This window comes from Acanthopagrus latus, chromosome 10 (assembly GCF_904848185.1).
Source record: "Acanthopagrus latus isolate v.2019 chromosome 10, fAcaLat1.1, whole genome shotgun sequence".
NCBI lineage: Eukaryota > Metazoa > Chordata > Actinopteri > Spariformes > Sparidae > Acanthopagrus > Acanthopagrus latus.
This window is the reverse complement of record NC_051048.1, coordinates 11,398,762-11,412,910: the sequence shown is the minus strand read 5'-3', so window position 1 is coordinate 11,412,910 and position 14,149 is coordinate 11,398,762. Positions and strand designations below refer to the sequence as shown.

General features: G+C 39.2%; 1 long non-coding RNA gene across 1 annotated transcript in view; it reads left to right on the top strand.

The window, feature by feature from the left end:
- Window positions 1-13,434, top strand: part of LOC119027630 — a 29,744-nt gene extending 16,310 nt beyond the window's left edge. The window contains exon 2 of the long non-coding RNA XR_005077441.1: window positions 12,491-13,434. This is a non-coding gene — a long non-coding RNA (uncharacterized LOC119027630). The remainder of the gene's footprint in view (window positions 1-12,490) is intronic.
- The last annotated feature ends 715 nt before the right edge of the window (window positions 13,435-14,149 follow it).

The window sequence follows — 14,149 nt, the reverse complement described above, 5'->3', positions numbered from 1 at the left end:
TAAGATTTCAAATTCCTCTTTACATTGGTGACACGTCACTGGGTCGTGGTTTCCCACTTGTGAGTCCAACTACAGTCATTTAAGTTGTTTACTAAACACAGGTCTCTTGTATATCCAGATATTTGTTTGACGCATCACAATTAAACTACAAAGACAGCTGCAATTTTTTTCTCTTCTCTGCACAGAACACAGTGCATGATGGGAAACACTCGACTTTTCCACTGATGGTGAGGAGCAGTTTATATTAGTTGCTCTTAACTGTATTTGTGAAATTGTATATGTTCACAGTAAAAAAAAATAATAAAAATGTGATTCATGGCTAAAAGAAAGCAAACACAAAACTTCACACAGGCTTTGACAGCGATGAGGCCACAAACTGACTCTTTTTACATGGAAAGAAACATCTTAATGTTTTGTATTTAATGTTTTGTTTTGTATTTAATTTACAAAAAGCATCTATGACGTACATTTTGCTGTAGCTGTTTCCCAAAGTTTCTCCTTGTTCACCAACTCTTAAAGTCACATGATTTGTTAAGGGAGCCTGGCATACTGCTGTTTCTGGTAACTATAGTTACTGTGTAAAGTATGCTTATATGTATTCTAATAGTTTTTGTTATATTTTTATTGAAACTGTTATTTCATTCCTTGTTACTTATTTCCCTGCGATTTACGTGTGATTTTCTCACAAGGTGGATCAATAAAGAAACATCTTGTCTTATCTTACATATATGAGCTTGTGAGTCTTCAGTCATTTGTGGACGAAGAAATGACAACAAGTCTTCGTCATGTTGTGTTAAAAAACTCCAAACACTCTGTGTGTGCTGTGAGGATGAGGAAGTAACTTTTGCTCAACTTGTGACTTTCATCACTCAAACACAGACTGCTGACATCGACTCATTTACAGTGACTGTAGTAAAGTTTAAGAAGAACCAGAATAATAAAAATATTAGATAGATATAAATAGAGTATGATATTAATATCAAAGATAATACACTCATCTGTCTGGTCTGGCAGTCTAGGAGGGAAAAGCGTCTAACAAGTCTTTTATTCCAGCTGAGATGGTTTAATGTGTCCCATTAGCACGTCCTGGAGGCTTTTTGTTAGCAGTAAGCTGCCTTATACAGAGAGAGAGAGAGACAGAGAGAGAGAGAGAGAGGATGATATTTATGTTAAAAAGATTCCTTTGCAAAAAAAAAAGACTCGGGCAGGATGTCATGAAGCTTCAGGTTGATCTGATCTGCTTGCTCTCATGTGCTGTATGATGTTACAGGACACACAGGAAGTGACGTTTTCATTTATAATAATTTTTATATTTTCCTTCTGATGAACATTGTTACAATGCACTCCCTTTACCCGGTGTTCTGTTTATAATGTGAACATACTGTTAATAGATCCATTAATATGACAGAAGTTGTTTTTTATCGAATATGGTATCATTTAATAGGTCAATGAAAATCATGTAGTTGCATTTAAACGTAAAGAAAACTCCAAACCATCTTCTTTCCTTCAGGGGAGAAGTCGAGTGTTTCCCATCATGCCTTGTGCTTTATGTAAAGAAGAGACAAATCTGCAGATGTCTGTTTTGATTTAATTCTGAGGCTCGAATCACATATTGATTCATAAGAGAGAAAGCTGGGAAGGAAGCATCTGAAAATGTCATTTGACAGATACATACTAATGCGCACAAGAAACCGAAACCATAACACAGTGAGGTGTCTGATCAGGTTAAATTCGAAAGTGGACATTCTAGTGAGTAGATGTTTTTGTTCTCCAAGAGTTCCCCTTAAAAAAAAGCACTAGAAAACAGGAACAGGTCAAAAACAGGGACTGATACAAAATGACGGGCATGACAGATAAATGTTAAGTTGTATTAGTATTGGAACAAGAATATGTCTGAAGGCCGAACAGTGGACTTGTCATGTGACTCTTATTGTGCAATTCTAAAGTCCACTTTGGCATGGTTGTATGAAAAAATAAACTGATACAGGGAAACTCATGACAAACACAATGTCCCCTAGTTAAAATCTTGTGTGTGTGTGTGAGAGAGAGAGAAGATTTTAAAATTGCAAACTATACAGAGTCAGTGTTCATAAGTATGTATTAGAGTTGTGACGTTCGCGAACGAACCGATTCTTTTGAACGGCTCATAAACATGAACGATAGGAGCCGAGTCGCGGCTGGGGGAGAGCCGTTCTTTCCATCGTTCTTTTTTTCCCTATGCGTGTTTTAAGCAGACGCACACAGATGAACTCCTCCTTCGGTCTATGCATAGGGTCTATGCTCCTTGCTCCTCCGCTAGAGACAGAACAGTTAGGGGGAGGGGCGCACACGCAGGAGTGCTACTGTTGTGCACGCATTCTTCCCGTGAGTTCTCCAGTGGGGGGGGAAAAAAAAAAAAACCCTGCGTGCCTCTTTCATTAGGGAGGAGCGGAGCCATGACTTGTGCACGCCACGCTGCCGTCATGGTTAAAAAAAAACAAACACACATGTGAGTGCCTCTCTGTCTCAGTGCCAACGTGAGTAGTAGCGGGTTGTTCGAAGGAAGAAGACACACACGTCTGAAAATGAGCCAGAGGAGAAGGAGCAGCCTTTGGGTGCACTTTTCTCGCGAAGAAAACTGTTTGACTACAAATCTCAAATCATCATTCCTCCCAGTGATTATTTCCAGGGTAAACTGAGATGCCCCCAAGCTGGATTCTTAAAACTGACTAAATATTTAAAAAGAGCCAAAAGAGCCATTCTTTTGAACGGCTCTTTGAAGGGAACGGATCGCCAAGATCCGGATCCCCTCAAAGAGCCATAAATCCCGTCACTAATATCAAGTCATGAGGAAACAACTAATAATAAATACAAACAAGCTTGAACACATAATTATCAATACAGACTAAATTCTTCTCACATGCAGGACTTCCACAAAGGGAAATGATGTCTCTTGCATGATAGCTATCACAGAGTTCACTCACTCATATGACTTCTTCAAAACTCTACTGTGGGTACATCTTTCCCATGTTTGCACTTTTAGAATGGAACACCACTGCTCTGTATATGACTCAACATTAGGAAGAAATTATCACTTCTTCTTTCAGAGCCTGTGAGACTGGGACTTTCCTTTTTATGCTGACCAGACACCTCAGTGTGTTGTGGTCCAAGTTTTTGAGGCACATTTAGTATTAGTGTGCATTTGTCAAATGACATTTTAAGTTGTTCTCTTCCCAGCTTCCTCTCATTAATATCGACATGTGATTGAGGCATCTAAATTAATCATACAGACAGCTGCAGACTTTTCCCTTCTTTCCACAGAACACAGTGCATGATGGGAAACACTTGGCTTTTCCTCTAACGGTAAGAAGATGGTTTGAAGTTTTCTTTATGTTTAAATGTAACTACTTGATTTTAATTAACCTATTAAATGATACCATATTGATAAAACCGCTTCTTACTGCAAACAAAAAGCCTCTAGGACATCGTAATCGACACATTAAACCACCTCAGCTGGAATAAAAGACATTTTAGATGGTTTTCCCTAGATGTTTTTCTATTGATTTTCTCTGATATAAATATCATCCTCTATTTATATGTATTTAATATTTGTAATACTGTGGTTAAACTTTATTACAGTCGATGTAAACAAGTCAATGTCTGCAGTCTGTGCTTGGCAGTGGTGCAACATCACAAGTTGAGCTGCAGTTAATTCCTCATTCATAACACAACATGACGGGGACTTGTTCTAATTTCATCAACCAAAAAAGACTGAAGACTCAGAAGCTCATATAGAAAAGACAAGATGTGTCTTTATTGATCCGCCTTGGGAGAAATTCACAGGTAACACAGCATTACAGTGGGAAATAAGTAACAAAGAATAAAAGCACAATTTCAACAAAAATATAACATATTGGAATGGACGTTCACAACCACAGCTGACACTTCACCCGACTCCCTTTTTATCTTCTGTGAGATGAAAACTGATCACAAAATCTCAGTCCTGTTTGACCTACTTGGAGGTGTTGAGGTCCCGGTGTCTTGGGATCAACAGTTTGTAGGACGAGTCCAGTGGGACAAAGACGTCTACAGAGACGGACGACTCAGACTTCATGTGTCCAGACTCAGGACTGAGGACTCAGACCAGTACCTGTGTGATGTGAGGACAAACTATGGTGTGGACTTTGGTGAATGTTGGCTCAGCGTTTCTGGTAAACTGAAAAGAGTAAGAGTAAAAAGAGTCAGTTTGTGGCCTCATTGCTGTCGAAGCCTGTGTGAAGTTTTTGTGTTGTCAGTCTTTTACCGATATATCCCATTTTTACCATAAACGTGCAATTTTACAAATACATTTAGCAGTGTCTAATATAAGCAGCTTCTCTTTCCATCAGGGTTAAGTTGAGTGTTTCCCATCATGCACTGTGTTCTGTGGAGAGCAGAGAATAATTTGCAGCTGACTTTATGGTTTAATTGTGATGTTTCAAACACATCTGGATATAGAAGAGAATAAAAACAACTTAAATGCCTGTGGTTTGACTAGCTAGTGAAAAACCATGACACAGTCAGATGGTGACCAATTAAAAGTGGAAGCTGGCACTCAGACCTCACTGGTTGGTTTGTCATGTTCCGCAAACTCTTAAGTATACTTCGGAAGACCTGCCGCATTGTAATTGCTTAGTAACATGACCTAAGGCAGTTACTTAAAGAAGAATCTGATTGTAAGTGCCATTTCTTGCCTAATCCACCTGGTACAGTTAATTGTATTTGACTATGTAAAGATACACTTTGAATTGTGTCGGTACTGTGACTGTCTGGATTAAACTGGTGAAACTAGCAAAGCTGATTGTTGAGTTTTACCTCGATGTTATTATATCTACCTCGATTAACTCCTGTGACGTTGTCATAGCAGCAGATACATTCAAATACAAGTACAATCAAAATACCAGGGTCAAAATAGAAGAAAATAAAATAAAATACGTATTATATACCATATGCAAAAAGCAATAAAGTACTGTATACCATAAAATGCTGAAGCAGTTATAAAGTCAGTTAAAATACTGAGGTAAATAAAATAAAATGCTGAGGTAAGTGGAACATAATGTGTAAGATCAACTCAGTTAAACACATTCATTCATCAGTATTCAGTCAAACAGTGAGTTGTGAGCTCCTGATGTCCTGTGTGACAGTGATGTGAATGATGTATCAGTGTCACATGTTTACAACATAGTATAAGTTTTATACATCAGTTTGAATCATTGAAGAAGTGAAATACTGAATCAAACACTGACGTCACCCTACAATACATCTGCAGCACACTGTGATGTGTTTTCTTTGTGGAGATGAGCCAGAGACAATTTTGTATTTGTTTTGTATTTGCCCATTGTCATCTATATTTTGGAGGGACATTGAAAAGTTTATCTACAATAAAACTAAACAGAACGTAACAATCAGACCCAAAGATATTATTACAAAATTCGAATATAATGACAAATCAATTTGCTTCACAGTAAACCTCATACCTAAAGTCATTTTGACTTACCCCCAAATAAGAAATGCCTTATATACACTTAATTTATTTTATTTCAATTATAGCTATTTTTTCTATATTATCAATGAATAGAATATAAAAAGACAGACAAGAGATGAATCAATGTGCTTTTATTGCTTCAGTGTGACACAAATCACATAAAAAAAAATACAAATCGTAACATATTTTCAAATGGCATCTTTGAGTTCTTGGAGACATTTATTAATTTAATATAAATCTGATATACAATGTTTTCTACAGCATGTATAGCATTCAATGGAAAGAGATGAAGGGGGGAAAAAACAAAACAAAAAAAAACACTGTACAACACTGCACGTCGAGCCAAGACAAGGCGGTGTGTTTAAGTCATTCCACAACCCGGAGCCACCTGGGAGCTCACACCGTACGGCTCTCAGCTTGAGCACCGACCGGGATCAGTAAGAACCTGAAGAAAAGTGTTGAGGATGACCACAATCCACAATCCTTCACTTCATCCTCACAGTATCTGAGAAATATTACACAACTTCAGCTGCTCTGTTGTTTAGTCTCTTTACCGCAGCGAAGGATTGGCCCAAACCTGAGAGACCCAACACAGCAGGACGAGCAAAGATAGACCTTTTAAACACATCCTGCCTTTCTTGTTGTTTAGTAAGTGTCCATGATATCAGAGTGAGATGAGATAACAGTTCTAAAAGTCTGACATGCTGCTTCTGGGGACCATAGTCCTGTAATTTAAATTCACCACCGAGTTTACTGAGCACTGATGTTTGACGTCTCACAGCTCGCACACTGCAGCTGCTGTAGAGTCAGTCACAAGAAGTCGGTGTGACCCCAAAGCACGATCGGGCCTCCTTGTTAATTCTGATAACGTTGTAGTGGTAAAAATGAACATGGTCAAATAAAATCATCTAGTTACATTTAAACATAAAAGAAACTTTGGATCAAACTTCTTTCCATCATGCACTGTGTTCTGTGTAGAGAGAAGAGAAAAACTTGCACTATCTTCATGATTTAATTCTGATGTTGTAAACACATGTCGATATAAATGAGAGAAACTTGAAGTAAACAACATAAACAACTCTTAAATCCCTCAGAGCCTGCACAGGAATCGTAAACCAGCAGCCAGCCAGAATATTCTAAGTAAATATTTCCGAGTGGTAATACAGGTTTCTGCTTTCCGCTCAGTCACCCAACAGCTTTGTCTTGCACTGTTAACACTGATGGTTGAAAAAGATATAAACAAAAACCAAGGATGCAGCACTCGCCTCAGATCTAACTTCTTTCCATCAGGACAGAAGTTGAGTGTTTATAATCACGCATTGTGTTCTGTGGAGAGCTTCAAACATATATCGACATATATGAGGGGAAGGCGGAAGGAAACAACACAAACAGCTGTGATTTCTCTCTGAACCTGCGCATAAAACGTTACACCCGAACACAGTCTAGTCGTCAAAACATTCTGAGCGAACAATTTTCCAGGCAGTTCAAATGAGTTGTCCTACTTAAATGTGTAGTTGTCACCTTATAAAAGATCAATGAACCCTCCCTGACTGATTCGTCTGAAGATGATTTAAAGCTTGCCAGATAAACACAGTTAACGATATACTCACTGTCTCCCATCAAACGTTGTTGCTATAATCTACAAAGTTTTTCTACAAAGTGTTTTAGCTAGTCATTTTTCATATGAAGACATCATACTGTCATCTATAAGGATGCACCAGTTATGTAAAGATCTTTGACTTTTCATGTTATCATTCATCCTCGCCCATGAGACCCTAGAGACAGTATTCAAACTTATTGAATGACAGGAGTCATGACTTGAATTTATAGATCTGACTGCTTGATTGAGTTCCGGTGTTTCCTTGTCAGGCTCAGTGAAAAACAACAGTTGTGTGATTTACTTTCTTGCTTCCTCCTGTATGTATTGATCTAGGTTAGAAGCCTCAGATTTAAATCATACAGACAGCTGCAGAAGTTTCTCTTCTCTCTGCAGAACACAGTGCATCATGGGAAACACTCGACTTTTCGCCTGATGGAAAGAGAGGCATGTGAAAGGTAAAAGAAAGAAAACATACGTAATGCAATGCAATGACATACATTTTGCAGCACACACAATCAACTTTTCTCCTGAAGGAAAGAAGTTTGATCCAAAGTTTTCTTAATGTTTAAATGTAACTGGATGATTTTATTTGACCAGTGAAATGATTACCAGACATATTTTACCACTATAAGATCTGGTGAATTATCAAACGGGCCCAAATAGTTAGTGATGTGTTGCTGACAGCCTGTCACACAGTTTATATATATATATTATATATAAATACACTGTTATTTCACTCTGAACCTGTGCAGGAAACTTCACACCAGAACACAGTCAATTGGTCAGAACATTCTGACTGAGGCATTTTTCTCACATACTCAGTCATCAGGTGTGTCACATTCTCAAGGACTGACAAACATTGACAGCAGATGGAATCTAGAAAATATGAGAAGACCGGCAGCGAACTCCATGGTCTGATTAGATTGTATGATTGTGTTTCCTGCTCAGGTTCAGAGTACAGTTACAGTTTTTTTATATTGTTATCTTCCGCCTTTCTCAAGTATATACGAGAAAAACATAAAAACACATCGATATATATGGATATGTGTTTGAAGAATCAGAATTAAATAATAAAGACAGCATCAAATGTTTCTCTTCTCCCCACAGAACACAGTGCATGAAGGGAAATACTTGACTTTTCCACTGATGGAAAGAAGTTTTATGTTTAGATGTACCGCGATGGTTTTAATTTACGTATTCAATGATTACCATGTTTCACAGCTTCTCTCATATTAATGGATTTGTTTACAGTGTGTCCACGTTAAAAACAGAACATCAGCTATAGGCAGTGCATTGCAACAATGTTCATCAGAAGACAAAGATTATCATCGAATGAATAAAGAGAGAGAACAAACATCTATTATGGTGAATTCGCACGGTCGATGAGTGTGAAAATACATGCAGGACTCACTGTCTTCATTCAGGCGGTTCCCGTTTGAGATTGCTTTAAGCCGATAAGGAATACAAAGGCGTAGGGGATTGGGTGCCCTGCAGCTTTCTGCATCAGTGTTGATCAGGGTGATTAGATCAGTTATGTGCTAAACATATGGTGGGTACACAGGCATGGAACAACTTGTTTGAAACACACTTTACCGATGTCCTGTGTTGTGGTGTTTCCTACTCAGGCTCACGGAAAAACAACAGTAAAAATGAACATGGTCAAATAAAATCATCTAGTTACATTTGAACACAAAGAAAAGTCGAGTGTTTCCAATCGTGCACTGCGTTCTGTGAGGAGAATAGAAACATCTGCAGCTGTCTTTATGATTGAACTCTGATGCTTCAACGTAACATAACATGAGAAAACTGGCAGGGAACCCCGTGCCTAGATCATGCTGCTTGATTTTACTTTAAAACTGGTCATATTGGATTGTATGATTGTGTTTCCTGCACAGGCTCAATGTACAGTTACAGTTTTTTATGTAGTTTATCTTCCGCCTCATGGACGTCACCGGCCACATCTAAGAACCTCATGAAATCCTGATTTGAGATGTTTTACAGCATTTAAAGTATGAAAGTCAAACTGTGTTGTTTTGTGTACAGTGAATATAAAGTAATATCATAGTGAGGAAAAACTGTATTAACCGTCCCTTGAATAGCAATACACGAGTGTACAGCCCCATGTGATTGGAGGATAAAGATCATTCATACCATCTGTTTCTAATTTTGACATGCAGACCAACAAATAACCTGTGGTGACTCCCCCCCTTTTTTTAAAATCATGAGGTTTATTGTGGAACCTGAGTTGACTCTCACACATGTAGCTTATCAGGTCACTGAGGTTTGCAAGGGGCGTGCCCACGTTCATAAGACACCAGCGCCTGGTGGTTTGGGCGTGAGAGTGTTGAATCACTCCTCATACTGCAGTCTTTCCTCTCATCATGATCATCAACAAGACACTCTCAACCTGACATGTGTAAGTGTTAGATTAAGTTCTATTTGTCAGCTGGGGAGTTAGATTCTGCCAGAAACGTAGTTGTAAATGTTGTACTTGACTCTCAACATTAGTTCATAGCGAAGCAAGTGAAACTATGAGAGACATGCTGCCACATTGTTCGTGTTGGTTTACATGTAGACGCTGTTGACAAGACTGAAATGCTGTCACCGCAGCTTTACACCAAAGGGAACTTTATTGTTTTCATTATGAAGTTAAATGTTTTTTTGTTCGTTCGATTTAATAGTGATGAGTCGGTCGCGAACGAAACGGCTCTTTGAGACGGATTTTAAAGTGAACGAGGCTCCCAAGCCGTTTTTTTTTTCCCTGTTCAAGCTGCACGTGACTGGTCAACTACACAGTGTGTAGGTGGCGTGTGTGTGTTGGCACGAAGTAGGAGCGGCTGGGTTTAGAGAGAGGGGGGGGCGAGAGAGAGAGAGAGAGAGAGAGAGAGAGAGAGAGAGAGAGAGTAATACAATGTAAAAAAAAAAAAAAAGAAAGAAAAAGAAAACAAGGAACATTTATTCCAACAAATTCAACTCTATAATCTCAGATTTCAAAGAGCTGAATGACCACTCAAAACTGAAAATGCTCCTAGGAGAAGGAGGCAGGGCACACACACACACACACACACACACACACACACACACACACACACACACACACACACACACGGAATATACGGTATACATAATTAATGTAAATGTGAATTAATGAAAGAGAGAGAGAGACAGAACATACACTACACTACACATACACGCTGGAAAGGTGAGAAAATGAGCGCGGGAAACGCAGTGTACAGGATGCAAGCTTAAAATCTCATGTGCAGCAGGCTCTATAAATAACCTGCACAGGCACATTAGAACTGTACATCCATCAGTGTAGCTGGAGGTAAAAAGACAAGCAAGTGAACCTGCAGCTAATGAAGGTGCCAGTTTGTCTACTGTAACTGTTGCTGCTGCTGCTGCTGCTGCAGTGTCTACAGTGTCTACAGTACACCACCACAACCACCTGGACCTACGACCCAGAGCTCTATGACACAGTTTGTGCAAAAGACTATATACTTTGAAATGTATTTTTGTAGCACTCCGGGCCATGTTGAGTATAATAAGCCATACAAATAATAAACATTTGATATAATGTATGTTTTGTACATTAGTAATTCATTTTCTGATAATAAATTAATTCAAGCAACAAAAAAATCTGAGGAGACAATTGGGAGCCATAAGAACCAGCTCTCTTCAAAGAGCCAGAATTCCCATTACTACATTTTAATCTGTTGAACCAAACAGCTGCTGATGTGTTTTACTGAGTTACCATCAAAACTGTTAGACTGAACTCTTCATCTTCACAGTTTAACCACTGGCGCCATCTTGTGTCTGAAGTACAATACAGCAACTTGATGTTGGCATCAAGACTGTGTTCAGTCAGGAAGTCCTTGTGTGTAATAAGCAGGATACTAAAGACAAAGGAGTATTGTAAAGACTAAAGACAGACTGTAGATGTTGGTTGTGGTACATGTGAGGACTGAACTGTGATCACATGACTCTTCACCTCTGTCTCCTCTCACAGGGAGAAGATGATCTGCAGGATCCTGCTGCTCATCAGCCTCAACTGTGTCTGTGGTTAGTTTACAGCTTTACTTTATTACACTGTCATTCAGTGAATCAGTTAAAGTCGCCCACATGTGAGCAAACAGTTGATGTTGATGAGCCTCTGCAGCTCTGAGACGTCACTAAACTGTCCACAGAAACATGTAGATGGAGTTTAAAGGCTGCCATGTTAAAGCTGTCAGTGTGTCTGCTCCTCACTTTCCCTCTCTGTCTCCTCAACAGGAACATTTGTAGTGAATGTGACACAGACCTCCTATCAGGCAGAGGAGAACCACGACATCACACTGGAATGGACGTTCACAACCACAGTTGACACTTCCCCTGACTCCCTTTTTATCTTCTGTGATCTGAGAACTGATCACAAAGCCTCAGTCCTGTTTGAACTACGTGGAGGTGTTGTGGTCCCAGAGTCTCGGGATCAACAGTTTGTAGGACGAGTTCATTGGGATAAAGACGTCCTCAGAGACGGACGACTCAGACTTCATGTGTCCAGACTCAGGACTGAGGACTCAGGCTGGTACCTGTGTGATGTGAGGACAAACTATGGTGTGGACTTTGGTGAATGTTGCCTCAATGTCTCTGGTAAGTTGGTTGAGTAGAAGTCAGTAGAACTTTATTAACAGGTTAAATTCAGCAGCTTTTTTTATCAATAAGTACCTGAAGAAAAGTATTAGGATGACCACAATCATTCACTTCATTCTCACAGTTTCTGAGAAATGTGTCACAACTTCAGCTGTTCTGTTGTTTGGTCTCTTTACAGCAGCGAGGAATTGGCCCAAACCTGAGAGACACAACACAGACACACCTGAGAGACCCAACACAGCAGGTGGTGGAAGGATCGGCCTCTACTGTGGACTGGGACTGACAGCAGCAGTGGTAGTTGTGTTGGTTGTTCGTTACATTTTATTTATTCACTATCTGTCTGATGAACAACATTTCTCCTCAGGCTCCGATGGAGGATCTGAGGAAATAGTTTGATCAACAAAACTTAATGAAACAATTGTATACGATGGACAGATCTGAACAGAGCAGCAGACTTTGATACAATCAGGGAACCAGGGAGGAGAGGGGAGAGTTCCAGGATGGATCCGTGCTAATCAAACTCTGTTTTAAGGTCCTGGCTAATGTCCCGTCGCAGGGAAGGGAAATAAACAAATGGGGCTCAGGCTGGTTAAACAACTTTAAATCGGGGACTGTTGGGTGCCCACAGACATCCTGGATGAGGCTGTTGCACTGGAAGTATTGCGGATGACCACAATCCACAATCCTTCACTTCATTCTCACAGTATCAGAGAAAAATGTCACAACTTCAGCTGTTCTGTTGTTTGGTCTCTTTATAGCAGCGAGGAATTGGCCCGAACCTGAGAGACCCAACAGGGTCAGTTGGGGAATGATCTTCCTCTACTGTGGACTGGGACTGACAGCAGCAGTGATCGCTGTGTGTTTTCTTTGTTGCTTTTTATTTATTCACTGTCTTGTCTAAGAAACAAAGTCAAGTGGAAGATTTAAGAAAAGTTACAGCTCAGCAGGATCACTGTGAACAGTTTGATCAGCGTAGCAGAAGGTTAACTCATCCATAAAACACATCCTGCCTTCATGATGTTCAGTTAGTGTCCATTACATAAGAGTCAGAGGAGAAAAACAATGGAGTTGATGAAGGAAACATTGTTCTTCATCTTTGTTGTCCATTATTTTGACAGGACTTCTCATCAAACTCTGTCACTTATAAGACAGATCTGAAATCTGCTCTGTGTTCTCTTTACTGAAATAATGCTGAGAAACATGTCGACCTCATACAACACGTGGAACGACTCTGTGCACTTTATGTTGTTGCCTTTTTCATGTAAAGCTCTATATGATGAATTAGCCCTTAATAAGATATGACATTAACATTGACAGTATATCCTGTATATCCTGTACTGGCCTCCTGCAGGATGTAAAGAAGAATCAGGTGAAATTTAGAGCAGAGAACATTCACTTTGCGTTGTATGTTTTTTTTATGTTCACATTTCCGTTTGTGTTGTTTTATTATCAAGATTTTATTTACTTAATGTCTTCTTGTTGTAATGCTGCAGTTCAAACTGAAATGAAGTGCTGCTGTTTGATTTGTGTTTCTCCAGTCAACATCCTTCACTGTCAGATCTCTAAATGTCACAGCTGGTTCATTAAATCACTGTATGGAGAGTTTTCATTCTGTGCCTTCTGAACGTTACAGTACACTGCCTCTCCTAATGTTCTGTTTATAATGTGTACATACGATAAATAAATCTATTTTTATATGAGAGATGTTGTTTTGACTCCTCTCTAAGTCTGTTAATATCCCAGGAGATGTAAAGTCAAAGAGTTTATCAGCAACAAAGTTTAAATAATAAACTTTATTAACACTCTGAAACAGTTACAAACTGACTTTCAGGCCACATTAATAAACAGAATATAAAAAGACAGACAAGAGATGAATCACTGTGCTTTTATTGCTTCAATGTGTCACAAATCACATAATGAAAAATACAAATGGTAACATATTTTCAAATGGCGTCTTTGAGTTCTTGGAGACATTTATTAACTTAATATAAATCTTTTTTAAAAAATTTTTTAAAAGCTGAATATTTGAAAAGTACAAGGCTGAAAGAGCTTAAAACGCTGAACATTTTGATTGTTTCTCTAGCTGAATGTATGCTGAATTAGTAGTAGAACGAAATTTGAAAAATTCCTCATAAAAATAAATGGGAAAGATTTTTTAGAAAAAGCTGGACATTTTAATAGTTGAATGGTTTCTGTAGTTTAATCTTTGTAGCTCTGACCCGCTGCCATCACCTGAAGGACTCACACAGAACCGTGTCTCACCTGAACCACCTGAAGCAGACGGCTGGACTCCACCTGAGACGTTCAGGGACATCCAGAGGACACAGTGACTCTCAGACACGACCCGTGTTCCTGTTTCATCCTCAGCCAAGAACAGTCGCATCAGAGAGCATGATGGGAGCACAGCAGCCGGAGTC